At 36.3% G+C, this 24,180-nt stretch overlaps 1 long non-coding RNA gene across 1 annotated transcript; it reads right to left on the reverse strand.

Moving 5' to 3' along the window:
* Positions 1-3,494: 3,494 nt before the first annotated feature.
* On the reverse strand, positions 3,495-23,573 carry LOC143069364 (uncharacterized). Its single transcript, XR_012976372.1, has 7 exons — positions 23,374-23,573; positions 22,269-22,430; positions 13,204-13,378; positions 11,058-11,328; positions 10,632-10,739; positions 5,125-5,370; positions 3,495-3,840 (listed from the first exon to the last, which is right to left on the reverse strand). It is a non-coding gene; the product is annotated as an uncharacterized LOC143069364 (long non-coding RNA).
* Positions 23,574-24,180: the final 607 nt, after the last annotated feature.

The following is a 24,180-nucleotide window of genomic DNA, read 5'->3' on the forward strand; positions in this document are numbered from 1 at the left end:
CCAAATAATGAAACATTAAGATTTAACAAAAGACAAACACTGACAATGGTTTTGATTAGCGCTAAAAGATCTCTTCACATAAATCATATGCTTAGTATACTTTTTCAGCCAAATCGATAGTTCTTGCTAATTTGCCCATTCTTCAAAACACTAAGACGATTTGAGTGGTCGTGAAATACACTCCCTGTAAAGTTCATTGTCTCTCGGCTTCGCTGTTATTTTTGAGATATACATGCATTCAATGTAATATTCGCTAAGAGATTCGTTAGGTGTGGGTAAATTTACAATGTATATCTACACGTAGGAAGAAAGGATTATGTTATATATTCGTACAAGTTAAAGTGAAAGCAAAGAGGTTTACAAAAAAAAAATAAGTTATCGAGATACGAAAATACATAAATGAGTCCTAGCGGGCACCAAAAAACTCCCTGAAATTCTTAAGATATTCGAGGGTTGAATGCTGCCAATCCTCCTGAAAATGACGTATGAAAGCTTATCAGAAATAGGATTAAGACAAATTAAAATGCAAGCGGAATTAACAAAAAGTTAATACTTGTAGTTTTTAACAAAAGTATGTATGCATTTATCTAAAATACATATAAGATAACATATTTTTAAATCACGACTGAAATGACAATTTTTAATTTTTCCAATACCATGGTGTTACCAAAACAACCCAAACTACACACTGTATTCGTAAATAACTGAAATGCGAAATGCAATACACAAAATAGCCTAACATAATTTTACAGAGGAAAAGAAAATTTAAAATTATATTTGTAACTGCTTTCAGGACGAAATGTGAGGCTTGTCAATTTTTTCTCCTGTTCCGTAGCGAGTGAAAATACCATTTATACATCGTACAATGTACATACAATGTTTTGTCCTACAATTTACATCTAACACTTGAAATTGTATTTATTAAGATATATTAAACGCAGACCGCGAAGAGGACTCCGAAATAGTCTGTCACAAATAATAGATTTTATTATTGCATGGGGTAACCACTTGGTCAACATGTAAGTGGACTTTATTTCTACAAGTTTAATAGATGAAGCATGTTTGTATAGTGTACCGGTTATTTGTGTTATAGTTGACTGATTCGAGGACAAATGAGTGTATAACCGGTAGATTCAATCAGTATCAACCTACTGATTCCTTTCAATAAAATACTTCTATTTCTTTATATAGCCTATAACCCAACAAAACAAGAGATTTCAGAACGCATACGGTATATATGTGATCATAACAACCTTCATTAATTGCTGTCGCGAGCAATGGTATCGGAAGCCAAACCTATACGGCATTTTGTAGCATGAAAACAAGATTTATCTGAATAAAACAGTAGCAGTAATCCAAGATCGAATGAGTACCAAAAAGAATAGCTAGCTCAATCCAAGGACAAAATGAATTATTCCAATAATGCTTATAAAAAAAAGCAATAATTGCTGGACGGATTACATCTACGGGTTCAAACAGTTCGGGAACCATTAGTATATTAGGTATAGAACTTACAGGGAGGTGTTGTTGTTGTAAAGGACCTTGCTGTGATTTTCGGTATATCGAACATGCTATGTGTTGAACTCTTTAAAATATTTGACTGTTTGCATGCTTGTTGATTTATCGGATCATATTCAGTAGATCTTGCTCAAAATAATAAAGGTTGCATTGTTGTTTTAAGGATAAAGTGTTTCCGCTAAAGGAGTAGGTCCGGTAAGGGCCCATTGTGGGCTCAAATTTCAGGTTCATCTGAAGAAAGATTTTGTACACATTTTAAACACGTAAGTGTTTGCTTCAGTCGATTCAATTAGTTTTTGTGAAAGATTGGAACTGATTTAGGTGTTTCAGACGCTCATATTCAAGCTTAAATATGAAAAATCTATCAATTATGTCATAATATGTCACTTTTCAGATAGTTCTTGTCAAAAATTAAAGTGGCCACATCCATGTTCACCCTCAACCTTTATATATGTACTATCTTATGTACAAATACAACTTACATTTGAATATTAAGAATGAACACGAATGTGACCACTTCCATTTAAGACGAAAACCGTCTAAAATTTAACTCAAATGCTAAAATACTGAAGATTTCAGTAATTTAGCATGTCTTAATGATGCACGTATCCGATATATGTGCATTGCATTGTCAAAAACAGCCCATATTTGTGAGGCAGAAGTATTCTACCTTCCAATAAATATATAAAAGTTTACATTATAACAATTTTGTAAAACTGATATATTTTGGAGCCAAAAAGGGGTCTTACTGAAGCTACTCCTTTATACAACTAACAGATTCACCTGAAAAAAACCAACATAATTCATTCTTGAAGTATTTAACGAATTTGTAAAGGTAATATACCGTGTATTTTACAGCTCCCGGTCACTGATAAGAAATCTACTGTTATGAAATAACTAATAAAATTAACGGTACCAATTTCGTTGCACCAGATGCTCATTTCGACAATTCATGTCTCTTCAGTGATGCTCGTGGCCAAAATATTTGAAATCCAAAGCTTATATAAAAGATGGAGAGCTTTAATCCAAAAGGTCCAAAAAGTATAGCCAAATCCGTGAAAGGAATCAGAGCTTTGCATGAGGGAGATACATTCCTTAATTTATAATAATTTCCATCATTTTGTAACAGCAAATTTTAATAACACAAAAAAATCCGTATTTTCATGCCAGTACCGAAGTACTGACTACTGGGCTGGTGATACCCTCGGGCACTAATAGTCCACCAGCAGAGGCATCGACCCAGTGGTAGTAATAAAATTAACGGTACCAATTTCGTTGCACCAGATGTGCATTTCGACAATTCATGTCTCTTCAGTGATGCTCGTGGCCAAAATATTTGAAATCCAAAGCTTATATAAAAGATGGAGAGCTTTAATCCAAAAGGTCCAAAAAGTATAGCCAAATCCGTGAAAGGAATTAGAGCTTTGCATGAGGGAGATACAGTCTTTAATTTATAATTATTTCCATCATTTTGTAACAGCAAATTTTAATAACACAAAAATTCCGTATTTTCATGCCAGTACCGAAGTACTGACTACTGGGCTGGTGATACCCTCGGGCACTAAAAGTCCACCAGCAGAGGCATCGACCCAGTGGTAGTAATAAAATTAACGGTACCAATTTCTTTGCACCAGATGCGCATTAATAAAATGTACCACACAATCCATAATATCGAATCGAAAGTCTGGTACTTCCGTGAGGCATATAATACATGCATGCTTCTGATGCATCTGTTGACAGCTTTTCTTTAAAATCATGCAAAAAAAAAAAAAAAACATTTGCAACTTTGATCAACTTGCTTGCTTTGTTTGTAGGATGTTTGCAAACAATGGGTAGGCGGAGTTTCAGTCTGTTTAATATATACTAGGATTTGAATGGACAATTCAAATTAAAATACAATGTGCAACTTAACCTTGAAATGAAGTTGATGTTTATTGTCCAATCAAATTCCAGTATATAGTAATAAAAACAAAAGAACGCATATAAAGGGTTTTATATTAATCATGATATCCTTTTTGTTATCTGTGGTTTCGTATATCTTAAAGCATCAATATATATCCATTCCATTGCTCTATATGGAGACAGCAAGGTACAGTCATCTTGCTCTCCTATACTTTGGTCTGAGTTAGGTTTGTTTGTACGAAATCTTGTTGCTCCCACAAAAAGTCCAGTGTTGTTATATATCAGTTGTAATGAAGCTTTATTCCACTGGTCAAACGTAGAAGCATTGACATCGTTCATGAACATAATGGGTGCCATCGCCGTTTGATATCGTCTTTGTGCAGTAGATGAAGATTTCGAATATGCGAAATTTACTGCTTCCTGAAATGATAAACTGATTAAATACAAAACATAATTCGATAGAGTTAATTCTACTGTTTTCTTGCCACGACTTTCCGCATACATGAACATTGGGAAACCGAATGTTGAGGAGATCCAAAAACTGTTCCATACCAATGGGCGAAAATATACACAGAAAGGAAAAGTGAGAACATACAAGCATACAAAGGAAAAATAAACTTTGACCAACATGAATCGGCAATCACAAACATTTGTTTTTATATATTTTTAAAGTAAAATAATAACTATGATAGTTATCAAAAGTACCAGGATTATAATTCAGTACGCCAGACGCGCGTTCTAAAATCGATTACCAAAAAAAAACTTCAAGAAACAATTTTTTATTTTATCATTTAACAGAAATGCATATGAACATGTTACCTCAATGAATCAGAATGCTTTATCAACTGTTTAATAATGAGGTATGTATCGTATGCTTTTCGCCCATATAAGCGTGCTGTGGATCTATTTACCCATTGGAAGCCGTATGTAAAAGGAGTACAGCTAATAATCTTCTATCAATTCCCTATCAAAATTATTTTGAAAATATCTTTAAATATTCACTAAGAATAAGAATTGCCTGGCTACATTTGCGTATTTTGAAAGTGTTTCTGCTGAAGGTAAACTCCATGAAAGCTCTTTGAACGCATTATCGATAAAGCTGCTATCAGTCCCCGAGGATATCACCAACTAAGGAGATATCAAGACACATACTCAAAACCCAGAAGTCCATCAGATACTGACAACCCCATAGAAATATGCAAAGATGTATAACTTTGTAAAAATGTATAATATTTAAATTTATCCAAATACAGTTGTATGTTTGTAAATATGAATTAGAAGCTTCAATCTAATATCCAAATGTGTCACCAACTTCCCAATTTTGACTCTGTGATACAAAAAGCCTGCAACAATTCACCAAAATACTTGAATTATAATAAATTATAATAAAGTAAGTCAGACGCGGATATAGTACACACAAAACATAAAGTAGCAATCACAAAAAAACAGTGACGAGATCAAATAAAAACAAATAATTCCTAAATGTGTTGTCGAACTTTGGTAAGGTCTTTTAATATATCTCGAGATAGAAATAAGATACACTGTTTCCAACGATTTTGGTGTAATATGTACTGTTGATTAAACGATAATGACCACATCATCGATATTTTTAATATTTATACCAGAGTAATACCATCTGACACGAAACTCTACCAACAATGATATTGACTCTGCATCTTTTACATGGAGAAGTAAGATATATACCTGATTTATATCCTGACATGTTGATGGGTTTCCAAATTGTGAGGAAGTTGTAAGCTTTTTAACTGCATCTTGGCTAGTCATTGTTGCCGTAAGTTGAGTTGGACTTTGTGGTAGAATCCCTTCATCTGCTGGATTATTTGTAAACACTATCTTAGTCGTGCTGTTTATCTTTAAATCATCTAAAACCCGAAAATTATGTTTATGGTGTTGTCTCTTTGAAGCCTCCGTGATTTCGTGGTTTACAAACTAAAAAAAAAAAGATTCACCGATCTATTAAGGTGGTACCTAACACTTTCACTAAAATTAATTTGGCTCGTTTAACTTTAATTAAATTTTGACAAAGTATTTATTTTGACCCTTTAACAAAAATATAAAAATTTCAAAATTTTGAACCAACCGTTTTGTCAGAAAAAATACACTGGTTATATAGCATTTTGACAAACACCAATTTTGATCATTAAGAAACTTAATATTCCCTATACAACACAATGTAATTAAAACGTTTAGCTGACTTTACAGAGTTATCTCCCTGTAGTGTTAGGTACCACCTTAAGAGTCTCTTAACTTCAAGAATATCAAATAAGGACTTATTTAGGATGCAACACGTCTTTTGATTGACAGAAAGTTATTTGTCTTTCAGTTCATAGAAATCATTTTGTCACGATTTACTCCTTTAAAAGGGTCTATTCGGAATAACATAAAAAAAATTGGTGCATTCTTTTAAATAACACGCTATCCTGTTACTAGTATTCTGTGTGCACCAAATTATTTTTGGATCTTATTTCTTAATAGACAGCAAAAAAAGGCATTCCTTCAATAAGATGATTTTAAATGACAGGAATAACCTCTATCATTCTTTTAAATAACACGCTATCCTATTACTAGTATTCTGTGTGCACCAAATTATTTTTGGATCTTATTTCTTAATAGACAGCAAAAAAAGGCATTCCTTCAATAAGATGATTTTAAATGACAGGAATAACCTCTATAGTACTAAAAAAGAGACCGATTTCATTGCGTCGCAACTCCTCTGAAACATTAGAAAGTCGGAATCATTTATGATATGACAATTTGTCTTTGAAACAATATTTTTCCACAGAAAACGCAAATGTTTTTGAAACTATCCAAATTCGGAGACCGTTATCGATCCGTGTATTATACGCTTTGGCGCATGCTCAGTCGACGTACTGCACATGCTACACCTTTTTACATAATATGTACATTCAGACTCAATCCCAAACAGATATTTTGCTATACACATGGGTCATCATTACACCTGAACTACATCTGTATACATGCAGGGTTTGAAATTACTAAATTGAATCAACGGCCAAACAAATTTTGAATATATCTACAAATATTTTCTGGTTATAGTTCATAGAGATCCGGAAAAAAACCCCGGAAGTGCCATGAGGAACAGCTACGAACTTTCAAGCTCCCAAATTTTTGGATTTTATGCAATTTTTAGGCAATATCTTACCAGGAATTTTAGCATATGTCATTTAATTACGTACTATCATGGATCATTACTGCATCATATTTCTGCTCGATTACCAGATAAAATAACTTTATCAACTGTCATCAACTCTGACAAAGGAAGCCCGGCAATTGTGGCCGCCATCTTTGTTTGTTTACATTCACTACATGTACCAGTGTGAAAAAACCATGTTACCCAGTTTGTACATATCAGTTTTCCTGCGTATATTGTGACCATTAACTCTAATGCACAAACCAGCGAAATAAATCATTTCATCCATCTAAATATCAAAAACATTGATTGTATATATAACTGGTTTAGAAACACAGCAATTAAGGAGGAGCGTTTTCAATACATACAACCGAAATGTGTAATCCAAACCCTACTGTGACTGAGCGGTCAAGTTGAGTATAATCCAGTCCATACACTTCAAAATATGTATGATCTGCTAAAAGGCAGTGAAATGGGGTCAACATGCATTAGCCTGTGACAAATGGGTCCATACATCATGTATTTCAATGTCAACTCCGGAATACAACTTGTTGGCCAATGCATCTACAACGTGGATCTGTAGCTCTTGTAACACTCCAAATCACACACGAATTTTCGACTCAATTCTTGCTGACGATAACACCTATGACAGCCTTAACTTATTAGCATCTTAGAGCTAAAACAACACCACAATATCTAGCTCTCATTCAGTCATTGGTAGCCCGCAGGCATCCTCCTCTCCAAAGAAGAGTACTCCGTCCCCATGCTTAAAACCAAAGCATAAATTTAGGACACTGGTAGTCAACTTCCAAAGTATCTGCAACAAAGTAACAAAGATACACAAGTGCTTATAGACAACGCTGATCCTGACATAATTGTCGGTACAAAGACCTGGCTTAACAGTGAAATATTTTCAACAGAGGTACTCCCAAATAACTACAATGTTTTCAGGAGAGACGGGGACGACTCTCATGGAGGAGTATTACTTGAAATAACAAGCGACTTGGTATGTACACCTGTTCACACAAGCAAGGATTCAGAGCTATTAACTGTTAAACTGCATCATTCAAAGACTAAGTCTACAATCATTTCGGCATTTTATCGTCCGCCAAGCTGCACATCTAAAGAAAAAAGAAAAAACATTGTCGATCAATTGTCCAAAATCAGATTAGACAACCCGAAGAGTGAATTTTGGATTGCGGGTGATTTCAACCTCCCCGACATAGATTGGAGTAGCCTATCAATCACGTCACACAAATATCCTGCTCGTATGCCTTTCGAGTACCTTGAACTAGCCACTCGCTGTGGAGTTGAACAAATAGTCATGACCCCTAAAAGAAAAAAAAATACTTAATCTATTTCTCACAAGCCATACTTACTAGTAGTAAATAAGTGCAAAACTATCCCAGGAGTTGGCGATCATGACACGGTGCTTATTGACACACTAGCTAAACCACAACGTGCAAAACCTACCAAAAGGAAAATCTGCTTATAGGATAAAACAAACCTTCCATCTCTGAAAGCAGATGTCACCCTATTTGTATCTGACTTTGTCTCACAGCCACCTCATAAGATGAACACTTGTTGAACTTCATTCCGAGACAAAGTCATAACCCTGATGGACAATCACATCCCACATAAACTCACTCGCTCGCGATAGACAAACATGGATGAACACAGATACACACCGACTTGCACGACGCAAGGACCGAGTTTTTAAAAAAGCAAATGCCACTAAGAGCACTAGAGACGCTTGCAGGTATAGACATCCTAAAGCAGAATGTCAACGCAACATCAGACAGGCTCACACCAATTATGTTAAAGACATCATTAGGCTGGAAGCAAAGCATAACCCCAAAAAGTTTTGGTCCTTCGTGAAAAGTGGGAAACAGGAAGCCTTAAGTGTGGCTCCAATTAGGAAAACTGATGGATTGATCCACAACGACTCGAAGATAAAAGCCAATATCCTCAACAACCAATTTTAACCTGTCTTCACAGAGGAGGATACCAACACAATGCCAGATAAGGGACCTAGTCCCTATCCCAAAATGGCCCTATTATCATCGGAACCACAGGTGTTGCCATTTTCTTAAAAACTTAAACCACACAAGGCAACAGGAACAGATTCGATATCGTCTCGCTGCCTTAAAGAGTTATTATCAGAATTAGCACCTGCTCTTGCACACATCTTTCCATTCTCAATTAATGTAAGGCAAGTTCCAGATGACTGGCACATGGCACATGTGGTGCACTTCTTCAAGAAATTAGACAAGAGTACTGCGGCAAATTACCGTCCTGTGTCTCTAACAACAATTTGCTCCAAAGAGATGAAGCACATACTCCACTCGAAGATAATGGAACATCTAGAAAAACACTCAATTTTAACACCAGCCCAACACGGATTCCGCAGCAAACGCTCTTGTGAGACACAGCTGATTGCCACTATTCATGAACTGGCAAGTGGACTATCAGATAGTCAACAAATTGATGCAATATTATTAGACTTTGCCTAAGCATTTGATAAGGTGCCACACAAGCGACTTCTCCATAAGCTTCAATTCTACAGAGTCAGTGACTATACTCTCAAATGGGTGGAGAGCTTCCTGAACAGTAGGAAACAACATGTCCTAGTGGAGGAAATAATGTCAGACGAAGCAGAGGAAGTTTCTGGTGTACCGCAGGGTACAGTAATGCGACCCCTGCTCTTTCTCGTCTTCATCGATGAAATCGAGCGTGAAACTTTTTGCTGATGACTGCCTGTTATATCGCCCTATTCGACCCACTAGCGATTCCACCAAGCTGAAAGACGACCTAGATAAATTAGAAAAATGGGAAAATGATTAGCATTCCACCCACAAAAATGTACCACCATCCATATCAGCAACAAACGCAAACCCACCATATGCGATAATCATCTGCATGGCCACACCTTTGAAAGCGACCCAGGCGGGAAATACCTTGGCTTATACATCAGCAAGGACTTGTCTTGGCGTGAGCACATTAACCAGACCACAGCCAAAGCCTCCAGATCTGTTGAATTCATGCGTAGGAACTCAGGAGTTGTCCTCAGGAAGTAAAAAGTCAAGCCTACAAAACTTTAGTGAGACCCGTCCTCGAGTACGCCAGTGCTGCCTGGGATCCCTACCAGCACCAACAAATCTAACAACTGGAAAATGTACAACGCCAGGCTGCCAGATTCGCAATTGGGGACTTTTCTCGAGGGAACCGGGTTGTGTGACTAAAATGACTCAGCATTTAGGTTGGGAACCACTCGAACACAGGAGAGCCAGGAACAGAGTCATCATGTTCTACAAAATAATAAACCATATTGTAGAAGTTCCTGTTCACTACCTGCTCATCCATCATTACACCAGAACCCGTGGTTCCGTGTCAAATAACATCAGACAGATAAGGACCAGATTGGATTGTTTCAAATATTCATTCATCCCAGCCACCATCATATCCTGTAACAACATACCTCTAGATATCCGAGCTTCCTCGTCTGTGGAACATTTTCGACACGCCATCCAAGATGTCAGCGTGTCGACACTACTCCACATCTAAATTAAAACACCGTTTTTAACTGTACATACAGACCTCTTTTTAACTGTACATACTTGAAGGTTTTTAGCTGTTCAGTCACGCTGGAGTATATACACTCAAAAATGAGTCCACTCCTTCACAAGAAGATAGATAAATAGATAGATATAGTGAAACCAGGACGAGTACAAACAGAAAGATTTTGAAGGGAGAAGAATCTATATGCACCTGATAATCAGCATGAATTTATCAAATGACTATATGAATACCACAAATTCAGGCTAAAAATAAGGCTTAGGTACTTTAATAAAGTCACGGACCGGCGTGAGACGGGAAATCAACATCTTTTAAAACCCTTACTAACTAAGCACCAACATTATTTACAATGGCGACGTGCTTTTTTCTTTGTCCTGAAAAATAAGAATATGTGCTGATATATGACCCTTACTGATGTTTAAAAAAAAAGCAATATTCATACTGATATAAAGAAATAATTTACCTCCACTGATATTGGAGTAATGCTATTGATTATAAGTTGTTGGGCTGTTATCGTCCAATGGGATACTTGCTCTAAATTCTGGTCTAGTGATTTTACTTCTGAAAGAGGCTAAAACAAGGAGAAAGTGCGTATACGTATATTTAAATATTATAGTTAAGGTCGTGCCATACCAAATGGTATCAAATCGCGTGGCCAACAATAGGTAACATTTATCGTTTCTCAAAATCGTATATCTCTTGTATATATTAACAATCATTTGTAATTGAATAACATACATAAATAGTAACCATGACAAATTGTGTAGCATTATTTGCTGCATTTACTAGCCCATGTACTTTTTTTTTATAACAACCAAGATCAATATAAACAGTTACAATATGCCAAATTAATACACATGTTTGTATCTTCCAGGGTATACATACTTACTTGCAATAAAGTTTCAGTATTTATGTATCCTTTTTCTAGGACAGCTTTAGCCGCTGCTATGTTTTTGTTAGGATCATTCTGTGTGACTACCATGAATGCATATGTGTAGTTGAAAATAATGCCAAAGGCGTCTGCTTGTGACACTTCTGGATTTAAGTCATATGTAATGTTTGCTTTGGATGCAAATTGTCCGTAGTTGACACCTTTCATTACAATAACGGGTGATCTGAACTTCTGATTTGGATTTTGCGCAACATCTCCCTGCAATTCCCTAAAATATTGTATTTTTTTTCTAATAAAAACAGTGACCATTAAAAAGTCAATGGTTCATGAACAATGGAAAGGTCTTTCCTTTTTTCTTTTATTAATTGCCTTCTTAGTTAAAAAAATATCTGGTTTCTACGGACTTTTGTGTTCATAACAAGTGGTTGCTAAGGACAAAAATCATTCCTAAGGATAAAAATATTACTACCAGTATTAAAAATGTCATATGTACTATTCATAGTATTTAAAGTTAAAAAATTAAGTGATTTCTAAGGACTTATATGTCGTTGCTTGGGACAAAAATGTCATTTCCAGTATTAAACATTTCATATTTATATTATTCATAGCCTTCTAAGTTCAAAAATATATGGTTGCTAAGGTGTTTTATGTCGTTGCTAGGGACTTGACCTCTGACCTTGACCTAACTTTGTAGATCGTATTATGCTGAACATTTTTTCAATTCAAAGTTTCTTTCTATCTCTAACCACTTTTGAGTTATAAGCAAACAATCATCATTTCGGACCCCAAAAACAGTTTTGGTGCCCTAGTTCCATAACAGTTGGTCCAATAATTTTAAACATTACATAACAAATGTAGATCTTAACAAGACACACATTTTCTGCGTTACATTTTATCAGCCATCTTTAACGGTTATTGAGTAAATTCGATAACAAGCTAAGATCAAAATATAGGTCATGACATTGACCTTTGACCGTAGGTCAATTTTCATGGTCACGTGAATTGATGATCATTTGTGATAATCCTAGGTGGCTACAACTTACGGTTCCTGAGTTTTAGTGGCCAACAGACATTGGTTAATTTTCAAAGGGGCATAACCCTACCAATGAGTCGTTGAATCTCTTCGATCCAAATAAAACGAAGAACTCGGGTCGTTCCTGAACAAATTCCACCCTTTGTTTTTTTTCTACCTATTATGGTTATGGAGTTAGAATGATAACAAGTTTTTCGGTGTTAGGGGAGATAACCGCTATAAAGGAAATGTTACTGGGTCGTGCACTCACCACAAGATAGCTTTTGGTCAATCGATACTAGATACTTAATATCATTTCAACATGTCGCGTACTTTTTTGGGGAAATTTAGCGGAAAGAATAAAAATAATCAGAAGAAATACAGTAAGGTCTTTCCTTATAGAAAAAGGAAAGACCTTAATTATTATTATAAAAAGATACATCTCTTTTCAGAAAATTTTGATTTCTAGAATCACTGTGTATTGTTTAAGTAAAGATAAATAGTCTACCATTTTGAACCATCTGGTTGGCTTCGCGGAAGCGTACCCTCCTTGAGTGCGGGAGGTCGTGCTTTTAATCCCCGATCGATTGAACCAAAAACTTTAACATTGCGATTTCTTGTTTACGCTAAACACACAACATTTAGTAATACAAACAAACATACAATTTGTTTCTGAAAATTTGCCTGGCCAATCTGAAAATTCTAGATGAACAACATAAAGCAAATCTAGTCATTTTCCTTCATCTTATGGCTGATGAAGTACGTACTACCCGGTCAAATGAAACAGTCGTGCTAGATTAGCTATGCAAATATTTGCAACTAGTATACATTTTAAGATACCTATTTTCAAAAGTAAAATCACAAAAATACTGAACTCAGAGGAAATTTCAATTGTTAAGTCCCTAATAAAATGGCAAAATCAAATGACAAAACACATCAAACGAATGGACAACTGTCATATTTTCCTGACTTGGTACAGGCATTTTCAAATGTAGAAAATGGTCGATTGAAATATAAATATATTCATTATATTATATGTTTTTTTTCTTCAGAAAAGTTAAGTGTGTGTTGATAAAAATACAGATTTTGAAAAAAAAAGTATAAACTAACTTTCACATAAACAATACTTACTCGAATGTGTCCACAATTCTCGTTATCCTTGTTATACCATCCAAATCACCACTTATAGTCAAAATAGGATGTGGATAAGCGTTAAGCCGACTTCCTCTTATCAAATATGAAGAAAACAGCACAATTCCTTCAATGTACCTGCTCGGAAGAATACCAAAAGCGGCAACTACCTGACCTTGAATATAAATCGTATATATATAATATGTGTGCAGTTCGCTCACTGTTGTGCTAAAAACTATCAAAAGGTTATTCATTAAATTTACTTTATTAACGTATGGTCATACATCCTATCGATACTTATATTTTGACATTGCTAAAATGACTGCTGATAACGTCTTTGCACTACGTACATCTGATGTGTGCCGATTGGTATTTTTCTCTTAAAACAGCATTTTCAACTCATTTTACGATTTGTTATTATGCTGTGCTCTTGCATCTCTGTCCCAGGGAAAGGAAGGATTGAGTGATTACAAACATATTAAACCCCGCCACATTTTAAAGTGCTTGTTCAAATGCAAGAGTCTGTATTTCAATGATTGTAGTAAGCGTCTGCATATCATATTATTTTTTTTAGTTATGTCACATCTGTCTGGCCTTTTCATAGCTAATTATAATACGGTTAAGGTTTACTCATTGTTGAAGGTATTACGTTACATATAGTTGCTTAAATCTGCTTTATTTGGACTCTGTTTGATAGTTAACTCACAAGCAAACATACTACATCTCCTTATATCATATGACTTATATTCATAATGAAATAGAGAAAGGAAACGGGAATCTTTCAGACAACAACCAGCAGACTACACAATGATAAAATCCCGCACACGGAGGTGGGCTTCAGCAGACCCTTTACGGTGTTTTGTGTTGATCGCTCATAAATATCTCTGTAGCATTCTACATGATTCATGTGTCTTTATACCGCAAGCAAGGAAACTGCACTCCAATATTTTTTGGCATTTTTGTTTATTTAATATTGTAGTAATATTAAATTACCAGACCGTTTAGTTTTCTCTTTTGAATTGTTTCATATCTTAGCACTCCGTGACTTTTTATAGCTTATTATCCGGAATGGTTATCACTTTTTTGAATAAGATATGAGTTTTGCCTGGAAAGGTTAGAATACTCCAAATACCTATCTATACTATTAAATTAACGAGAAGACCTCATTTTGTTTGTCGCTTCTCTTCCTCCCACAATAAATTAATCATCCCGCCTCTGTGTCCTATAGGTACCATGCAAAGTCGCATTTGTCATCCATTCTTATGACTATTCAGTTTGGGTTATTTTAGGTGAAAAACGAAAATAAAGGTGTTTGGATATTGTTCCGTCATCAGACCGACATTTAAGTCATACATGACTACCGGTTTTAATATTGAGAACCAATCGTATGATAGATAACAATTTTAAATGGAAAATAAATAAGCCAATCAGAGCGTTGTCCATATCGTGGTTTTTAGATCGTAAGAACCACTACTATTATACCTCAGTCAGTTTTAGCTTACACATAATTTTCAGAAGTCCTTGGACGGGGACAGGACAAACGCCATGGAGAAAAAACTTAGAAAATTAAATGTACTTTGATATTTATAATATAAATACGTATGTTCATAGTATACAGAAACGCGAAATAATAATATATAACAGAAAACAAAGTAGTAACGCAGTGGATTTTGCAAATAAGAGAGAGCACCAATATATTGTATTGATCATCACATGTATTTATTTGTATTATCTCCCTTACTCCATGTGTCATGATTATACATGTATGATTGATGGGTTATTTCCCTTTACTGTTTACCGCCTCACGATCATTATTAAATGTGCCTTTCTAACGATCACATGTGTTATAGTTTTCTCTGCTTACTGGCGTGGCGGCAGCGGTTTAAGAAACCAACATCTCAAATAACTCAATAATTTGAACATTATTCCACTCTAGAAGTAAACGGTGAGCAGGCAAATTTGTCATTTATTTTGACTAACACGACAACATTTTCTATTGTTGGACTTAACTGATCTTTACAAAATGGCAGGCACACGTGCTCCAAAACAATGGTCACTCTCAAAAGTTGAAACAATAACACCGTTTGAAGCATGGAGACAAAACTTGCAATATACCTTGTCTCTTGATCAAAACTTCGCAGCGTTCCTTGTAGATGGATTTACATGACTGAAGAAAACCAACGCCAATCCTTTACGTGGCATTGCTGACGATGGCGAGGCGGTTGCCGAAGCTAACCGACGAACAACAGCCCAAGAGTGCACACATTTGGACCTTATGCTTGGGCAAATAGCTAATTAATATCCGATTATTTCAAGAAACACTATAATTAAAAATTCGACATCCATTAATTCTATTTTGCAGTCAATTCGTCTACACTACGGATTTCAGTCTACTGGTGGACACTTTCTTGATTTTAATAGCATCTTTTTGGAACCAAATGAGCGTCCATAGGACTTATTTCAGCGATTGGCTAGTTTTATTGAAGACAATATGCTTCGTGCCGGTGGCAATATTCATCACCACGGAGAAGTACCTGAAGTCGACGAAGAACTATCGCCTTCTTTGGAAAACCTGATTGTACTAACTTGGTTAACTTAAAGACTTATTAATCGTGACTTGCCCAACCTAGTGAAGCAGCGATAAGGAACTGAGTTACGGTCAAAAACATTAGCTTCTTTGAAACCTGAAATTTCACAGGCACTTGATTGTTTACTTGACGAAATTCATTCAGCCACTGATGCCAAGGTTTTACGGGCGTCAATAAAAGACAAACATTTTGACAGAAGTGCAAAAAAAGACAGGTAGTATAAGAACTGGTCGTCAAACAAAGTGTTGTATTTTATGTAAGCAAGCAGGTCGTCCGTCCAAACATTTTTAAGTACTTGTAAATATTTACCTGATAAAGACAAACAATATATGTCCAGAGTAAGGCAATCTTATTGTACAGAAGTAGGTGATAGTGAGTCTGAGGACAATGTTGATAATGAACAAGTCGCATTTTTAAATGATAATGTAGGTCCTAGTAAGCTTAGAGTTGTATCTGCTTTAAGACGGGTGAGCACTAAACAGCCCCCTTACTTTAAGGCATTTTTTAAACATTTCCCGCTTGAGCTAACACTAGATACGGGTGCTGAGGTGAATATAATAAAAGCTTCTTCCGCGGATTACATCGGCGTAACAATCAAGAAAAGCAACCATTCCACTAGATACAAGCTGACGGTGTTACCCCGTTAAGGGCATACGATACAGTTTTGAACCTGTATTTACAAGTTGCTGAAAATTTGCATATAGGCTATTTTTTACCTGATTAAATCAAATATGTAATAAAAAATATACCTTCATGTGCTACTTTTTGAGTAAAATGAGGTCGAAATTTTGTATATTTGCTCAAAATTCAGATTTGTGTCTGTATTTTCTTTTTCGAAAGAAAGACATAACTTTTTTGTTTTAAAAGATAAACACAAATTGTTTTTTGTTAAATAATCGGTAATTTCTGTATTTTATAAGTATCATTAAAAATTATGCAATTTTTATTCCGAAATAACTCTATATTTATCAAATGTTCATGAATAGAGGAAAAAACGTCATTTTTTGCTGCATGTTTATCAAAATTAAAAAAAAGTTTTATAAAATTTGGGTCACATAATCTCCTTGCAAAATGAAACAAATTGCTGTTTTAAAAAATAGGGGTCCATGCACTCGTTTTCAAATTAAATCAGTTTGAATGATAAAAATCAGTCGAAAAATGCATCTTTTCCCGATATGTCATAGTTTGACGTCGCGAAAATTACATTTTACGTTAGCAACGTCATTACCTTCCCTGTAACTGTATCGTATGCCCTTAAATATAGTTGGTGAATGTCATTTCACACTTTCGAGAGACGGAATCGAGTTACAGTTAGAGGCCCTAGTAGTGAACGAGTCGACTTGGACGTTGATATACTCGCCGGTATCCCTTTCATGTCATCGAACGACATTGCGATTTTCCCTAGCAAACATAAAATCGTAATACGCGACAAGGTAACTGTTTATGTATGGTTGCCCAAACGAAGAAATTAACTCTAGTAATACTCGCGTACGTAGAACACAGGCCTTTCTTATGCGGGCTCCATCAGCAAGTTCAGTAGTTTGGCCAGGATGGTACGGCGAATACGCCATCCCATCGGAAATAGAATTGGATTGCATTCTCGCGATCGAGCCTCACACTGACGCTTCTCGTACGAAAGATTGGCCCAGTCCGCAAATTGCTCAGTCCGTCGCAGGCAAAATACGCATAGTGAATAACACGTCCGTACCGCAGTTCATACAACGAAATGAACATTTCTGTCGAGTACGACTTACGACTACCATAGACAACGCACCAGAGGCTCCGGACAATATCCGTCACATAAAAACAGCAAACTACATAGACACAACACATACTTCCCAATTTTTCAAACAAGTCTCTGTAGACCCAGATAATTTACTTAGTCCAGATCTCCAAACCCAGTTTAATGAACTTCTGCGAAAGTTCAGTGAAGTTTTAAGCCCTAACTTTGAAGGTTATAATTGGGAAATAGGTCCTTTTGAAGCATCTGTTAATATGGGTCCTGTCCAGCCTCCCCAAAGGAAAGGTAGAATGCCACAATATTCAAAAAATAATTTGGTAGAACTCCAAAACAAATTTGACGAATTGGAATGTAAAGGAGTGTTCCGTAAACCCGAAGACGTCGGAATTTCAGTCGAGTATATTAACCCTTCATTTCTTGTCAAAAAAGCTTCCGGTGGTTTCCGACTTATAACGGCATTTGCCTATGTTGGCTGATATAGTAAGCCGCAACCCTCTCTTATGCCCGACGTGGATTCCACGCTCCGTACGATCTCACAGTGGAAATATATAATCAAATCTGATCTTACGAGGGCATTTTACCAAATCCCCCTGGCAAAAGATTCGATGCAATATTGCGGAGTCGCGACCCCTTACCGTGGAGTTCTCATATATACATGTGCGATGGGAATGCCTGGTTCCGAAACGGCTCTTGAAGAAACTAATGTGTCGTATAGTGGGGGATTTCTTACAAAAAGGTTGCGTAGCTAAGTTGGCAGATGACTTATTTTGTGGCGGTAATACCCCGGAGGAGCTTTTGTACAATTGGGAGTGCGTTCTTCAGTCGCTACAAAAATTAGGAATTTGCCTAGCAAAACTGTTATTTGCCCAAAATCGATAACAATCCTAGGTTGGATTTGGTCACAGGGTTCAATTTCCGCTATCACACACAGAGTAGCAACACTAGCCTCGTGTCCCGTACCAGACACTGTGCGGGGTCTTCGGTCATTTATCGGTGCGTTCAAGATGCTAAGCCGCGTCATACCGAATTGTTCCAACTTAATAGCCCCATTAGAAGAGAAAATAAGTGGTATGAAATCAGCTGACAAAATTATTTGGTCCGACATGCTAAGAGAACATTTCGAGTTTGCCAAAAAGTCTCTGAGCTCCCGTAAAGCCATCACGCTACCTAAATGCAGTGATCAACTGTGGATAGTCACAGACGGGTCTGTGGTATCGGAGCGACCCTATACATAAATCGTGACGGTAAAGTGTCCTTAGCAGGAATTTTCAGTGCTAAGTTGCGTAAACATCAAGTGTTGTGACTACCGTGTGAAATCGAAGCGCTTTCCATTGCCGCTAGTGTCAAACATTTCAGTCAAAACTGCAAGCTAATGTGTTGACAGACAGTAAACCATGCGTACAGGGATTTGAAAAACTATGTCGCGGTGAATTTTCGGCCAGTCCGCGTGTCACATCGTTTCTTTCCGTTGTAAGCCGATACCAGGTTAGCGTCAACCATTTTCCGGTCGTGCAAATATTCCATCCGACTTTGCAAGCAGAAACGCACCCGTTTGTACAGAGCCTAATTGTCAGGTGTGTTGCTTTATATCGCGTACCGAAGATTCTATCGTTTGAACCGTAAGCATTCAAGACGTTCTCAATGACGAATTTCGTTTACCTTTCACAACCAGGTCGGCCTGGATTAATATTCAATCAGAATGCCCTGATCTTAGGCGCACTCACGCTCTTTTAAAGCTAGGCACTCGGCCCTCCAAAAAACTGACAAACATCAAAGACGTCAAACGTTACCTGAATGTTGCATCAATCGCCAAAGACGGTTTATTAGTTGTTCGGCGTTGTGATCCTCTTGCTCAACCCAACGAATTGATCATTGTTCCACGTAGCGTTCTTGACGGACTCGTCACCGCTCTACATATTAAGTTGGACCATTTGTCGAAACACCAATTAAACCTCGTCTTAAAAGGTCACTTTTACGCTTTAGATATGCCAAAGGCGGCCGAACAGGCTAGTGAGATGGGGTAATACAATTATTGACACCTTTAAAGCCTTTAAACGGGGTCAGTGTTGTCGTTCGAGTTGACCAGGGCCCAGGTTTTCGCCCTTTATGTGACGATTCATATTTAAAGCAACTCAACATATCAATTGAAATTGGCCGTGTTAAAAATCAGAACAAAAATCCAGTTGCCAATAAAGCCATCGCTGAGCTCGAAGACGAGTTACTTCATGAGGAACGCAATCGTTCTCCTCTATCTGAAAATACACTAGTTATTACTCTTGCGAGACTAAATTCAAGGCTTCGCCGGCGTGGATTGTCCTCCCGCGAACTATGGACTCAAAGAAGTCAGTTTACTCGTGAACAATTGCCAATTTCTGACATGAACCTTATTCGCGCACAGCACGAGGCCCGAAATAAAAATCACGGATTTAGCGAAATTCCTAAATGCAGTCGACCCGGTCGTCCGACCCCTGATATTACTAAAGGGGATTTGGTTTACCTTTATACCGGCAGGTCAAAGACCCAATTGCGAGATCGGTACCTTGTTGTAGCGCGTGATGGCGAATGGTGTTTCATAAAAAAATTCTCAGGCAATCAACTCTGCGCCTCGTCCTACAAAGTAAAACTTTCGGAATGTTATAAAGTTTTAAACACTATAAGTGTCCAGCGAAATCCAAGATATTCTCAAAACGTATACAATCAGGAGTCTGATTCAGATGACCATGACGAAGATAGCCTTCCTGGGCCTATCCGTGACCTACCACCAGATCGTGCGGAGCCCCCGCCTATTCTTATTTGCGAAAATACCGACGATGTTGAAAATCTGGACGAGCCGACTGCGCAACCTGATAATAGTCTCGAACTTGACTTGACACTTAGTAACTCCAGCAATGAACAAGATAATAAAACGTTCTCCGTAAGCGCTCCGAATTGAAAACGCCAGCCCGGTTTAAAGATTTCATTTCCTTTTAAATTTAATGCTCACTCGTCACCTTGGGTTAATTGTTTGCTTAGAGATACGTCATATTTCTTTCTGTATTTCATTTACTGCTCATGTTATGTTTATTACAATGTATATGCAAAGTATTTTTTGCTTAACAACTTGTACAATAATATGCATTCGATGAAGATATAGACTTTAAAGGAGAAAAAAAATGTCAGAATTATTTTGTTTCTAATTGATAGTTATGTGTTTAGTTTATGCATATTGATAACATTTATTTTCAATCATTTTCTTACAATAGATTAGTTGACAATTGTAAAGAGAAAGAGAGCGACTGTAAAGGAGAAAAGAAGTTGCGCCAATGTATTGTATTGATTATCACATGTATTGATTTGTATTATCTCCCTTACTCCATGTGTCATGATTATACATATATGATTGATGGGTTATTTCACTTTACTGTTTACCGCCTCACGATCATTATTAAATGTGCCTTTCTAACGATCACATGTGTTATAGTTTTCTCTGCTTACTGGCGGAGGGCTTAAACATATTGTCGTCTCTCCTTGATAGAGACTCTCTTTATAATATAGCAGTGATCGCCTAGGAGAAGAAACTTGAAATTGATAGTCAATAACAAATACACTGTATAGTAAACGTAGCGAAAATAATGGAATTTATTAGAAAAATAATAATAACGGACTTTGGAAACAGTGGCGGATCCAGAAATTTTCATAAGTGGGGCCCACTGACTGACCTAAGAGGGGACCCGCTCCAGTCACGCTTCAATGATTCCCTATATAAGCAACCAAATTTTTTCCCAAAGGGGGGGGGGGGGGCGGGCCCCCTGGGCCCCCCTAAATCCGCCTCTGGGAAACAAGGGAGCGGGGTTAAACTGTTTCCAAGTACTTATGAGCTTTGATACCTTTTCTGAAATTCTCCAGACACAAAATCTTATACAAAAATTCTTCCTACAACAGTTTACATACTTTCAACCAAGCTCTAAATGCCCGCGATTTCGCGAGTGTGTTCTAGTTGTATAGAAACTATCAGGGCACTTTACATTGAGGTTGTTAAAGGAATCTGTCATGATAAGAACATGCAATAACAAAAATGTACTAGTATAACGCTGTTTAAAATGAACACGTTGCTGGTTGTTACTCAGGGTTGTTATAACACATATACGTTAAGATAAAATTTAAAAGTTCTATACACCACCAGAGCATTCATAAATGTCTATAAATCACAGGTGACGATAGATATAATTGCTTTTCTAAGTTACAATGTCTTAAAGCCCCAGTCACATTGTCACGTTTCAAGAGCTACGTTTTACTACGTTTTGAAAGCGTAACGAAGCGGGAATATATGTAACGAAGCGAATCGAAACGTAGTGACCCTTTGTTCAAAACAGAACCTGCCCTGTAAGTTTTGAAAATTCAACAACAAACGTTGCGTAAATTGAAACAAAGTAGAAACCTAGCAAATACGTATCAAAGCTTAGCGGAATGTAACAAAACGTGATTACTACGTATCGAAACGTAACAATGCGTGGTGGATACGTGGATCTTTATATATATAACGTTCTTATACGTAGCGAAACGTGATAAGAACGCAGCACAAACCTAGGAAACCCTAGGTTTCAAAATAACGGGACATTTTTATTCAAAACGTTGTTGAAACGTAGCATTTTAAAACGGAATAAAACGTGACAGTGTGACTGGGGCTTTACGTTAAACGTATTGTATATAATAGACTTTATTTTTCATCGAAGTACATTGTAGTAATTAATGTATACCTCCATCGCCATGAGCGGCAAGAAAGACATTCCCTTTGTGTCCATTAACTATCACCTGGCTTAGTGCTTTGGCAAATGCTAGCGGCATCTGTAGTATAGTAGGTTGATCATCAAGGACAACTACCATCAATGTCTGGTTACTTTGCTTTACTAGTGCATCAGCTACAATATATTTAGAAAATATGCACATAATATTTTATTTATCTATAGCTATGCCAAATGATGAACACAAGATAAATTTGTTTTACTTTAAATTGATTTGATGAATTATTTCAAAATAAGCACTTTGTATATATAACAAAATTCAGTTCGGCAACAACATTGTTTGTTTTTTTTTTTTTTTATTTATAGCCAATTCCGGATAAAAAAAATTGGATACAATGGTTGCCGCCTTAAAAAACATTGTGTGCATATATTGAAGATATAACAATGAGTTGATCAGTTCCTGTAAATTTCAATGAAAATATTGAATAAAAGAAGATGATGGTGGATTTGCGAATTTCGTCCAAGGCAAATATAATATGCATAACGAAAAATGTTATATGAAATGCTCTCAATTATGCACTCTTTTATTGTTGCTATGTTCATTTGTACACAGCCTGCTTTATTTCTCAGCAAACATTACTGACTTGTATTAAAGTAAAGACCGCTGGTCACGCTGAGTTGGATTTTTAACGCGTTAGTTCACAAGGTATTAGTCCACAGTACGACATATCACCATACTCCGACACATTATAATAACTCCGAACCGACCAGATTGTGTATTACCCCTAAACTCCGAATCCTGTGCTCGTGGTAGGGACACGCAATCATGAGACCTGCAATGTGGTTTTATTCATGCTGTTTTTTACAATTTACCAATCTTGAGTTGATTTTTTACGAATGAGTTACACTGATTAATTGGTTAAATGATCGGTTCTTACTATTACGTAATAGCATAAGCATTGTGACAACGTACATTTACGGGAAAGTGCACGAATTCGAAAGGGGTATTTTGTAAGTACTAGTAATTTAATTTCGCATTAAACAACAAGTTTGTTTTGGATTAAGCAAAATATCATATAAACTAGTCAGCTAATTGAACATACTAGTACTGTATCCTTACCCAGTGGTTTGTACGATGATCCTGGTATATCCTTTGCTGGAATGAGAATGATAGCATATTCAGGTGCTGTGCCATAAGATTTGAAAATATTCATAGATACGGCAGAACACAAATAAAGCTGCAGAAAAGATAAAGCTGCTAAACACAATATGTTCATTGTTATAGCTATAATAACTACAAATAAGCACTATATATATATATATATATATAGAATTACTTATCGGAAAGGAATAAGAATATTTGACACAGGCGAGATAATTTTTGAAATCGGACAGGTGCTTGGATTTCCATACTGTATTCTATTAGTAGAAATTAATTGTTTGTAAATATCACGGTGGCATATCATGATTATGTTTTTGTTCACAAGAGATATGCAAATGAACCCCCCAAAAATAGAAGCACTATGTATACTAGTCAACAAAAGAAACGATACAAGACAATGTAGTGTCTTAATATAAGGACATTGAATACGTTGTACCAAGGTAGATAACTGATCATTTACAGAATGTTATTTTCTAATCAAAACCGTTTATTTAGAACAAATACGCGATTTTTTACATTTTTTTTTTTATTTCAAATATCGGGTTTTCACCTTAAAATTCAAAAATCATAAAACTATAAGTTTAAAAATGGTCTGCTTAAAAATTTCGAAGGCTTTTTACTTACTACTTAATTCTCATTTTCGAAATTAAGTACCGACTTTTGTAATCATTTTCCGCAAAATTAATCTAACCTATTATGTTCACTAACACGGCATTTTCTCACTTTTCAATTTGGTAAGATTCTTTTAATCACATGCATTTGCTG

Source organism: Mytilus galloprovincialis, chromosome 3, assembly GCF_965363235.1.
Source record: "Mytilus galloprovincialis chromosome 3, xbMytGall1.hap1.1, whole genome shotgun sequence".
NCBI lineage: Eukaryota > Metazoa > Mollusca > Bivalvia > Mytilida > Mytilidae > Mytilus > Mytilus galloprovincialis.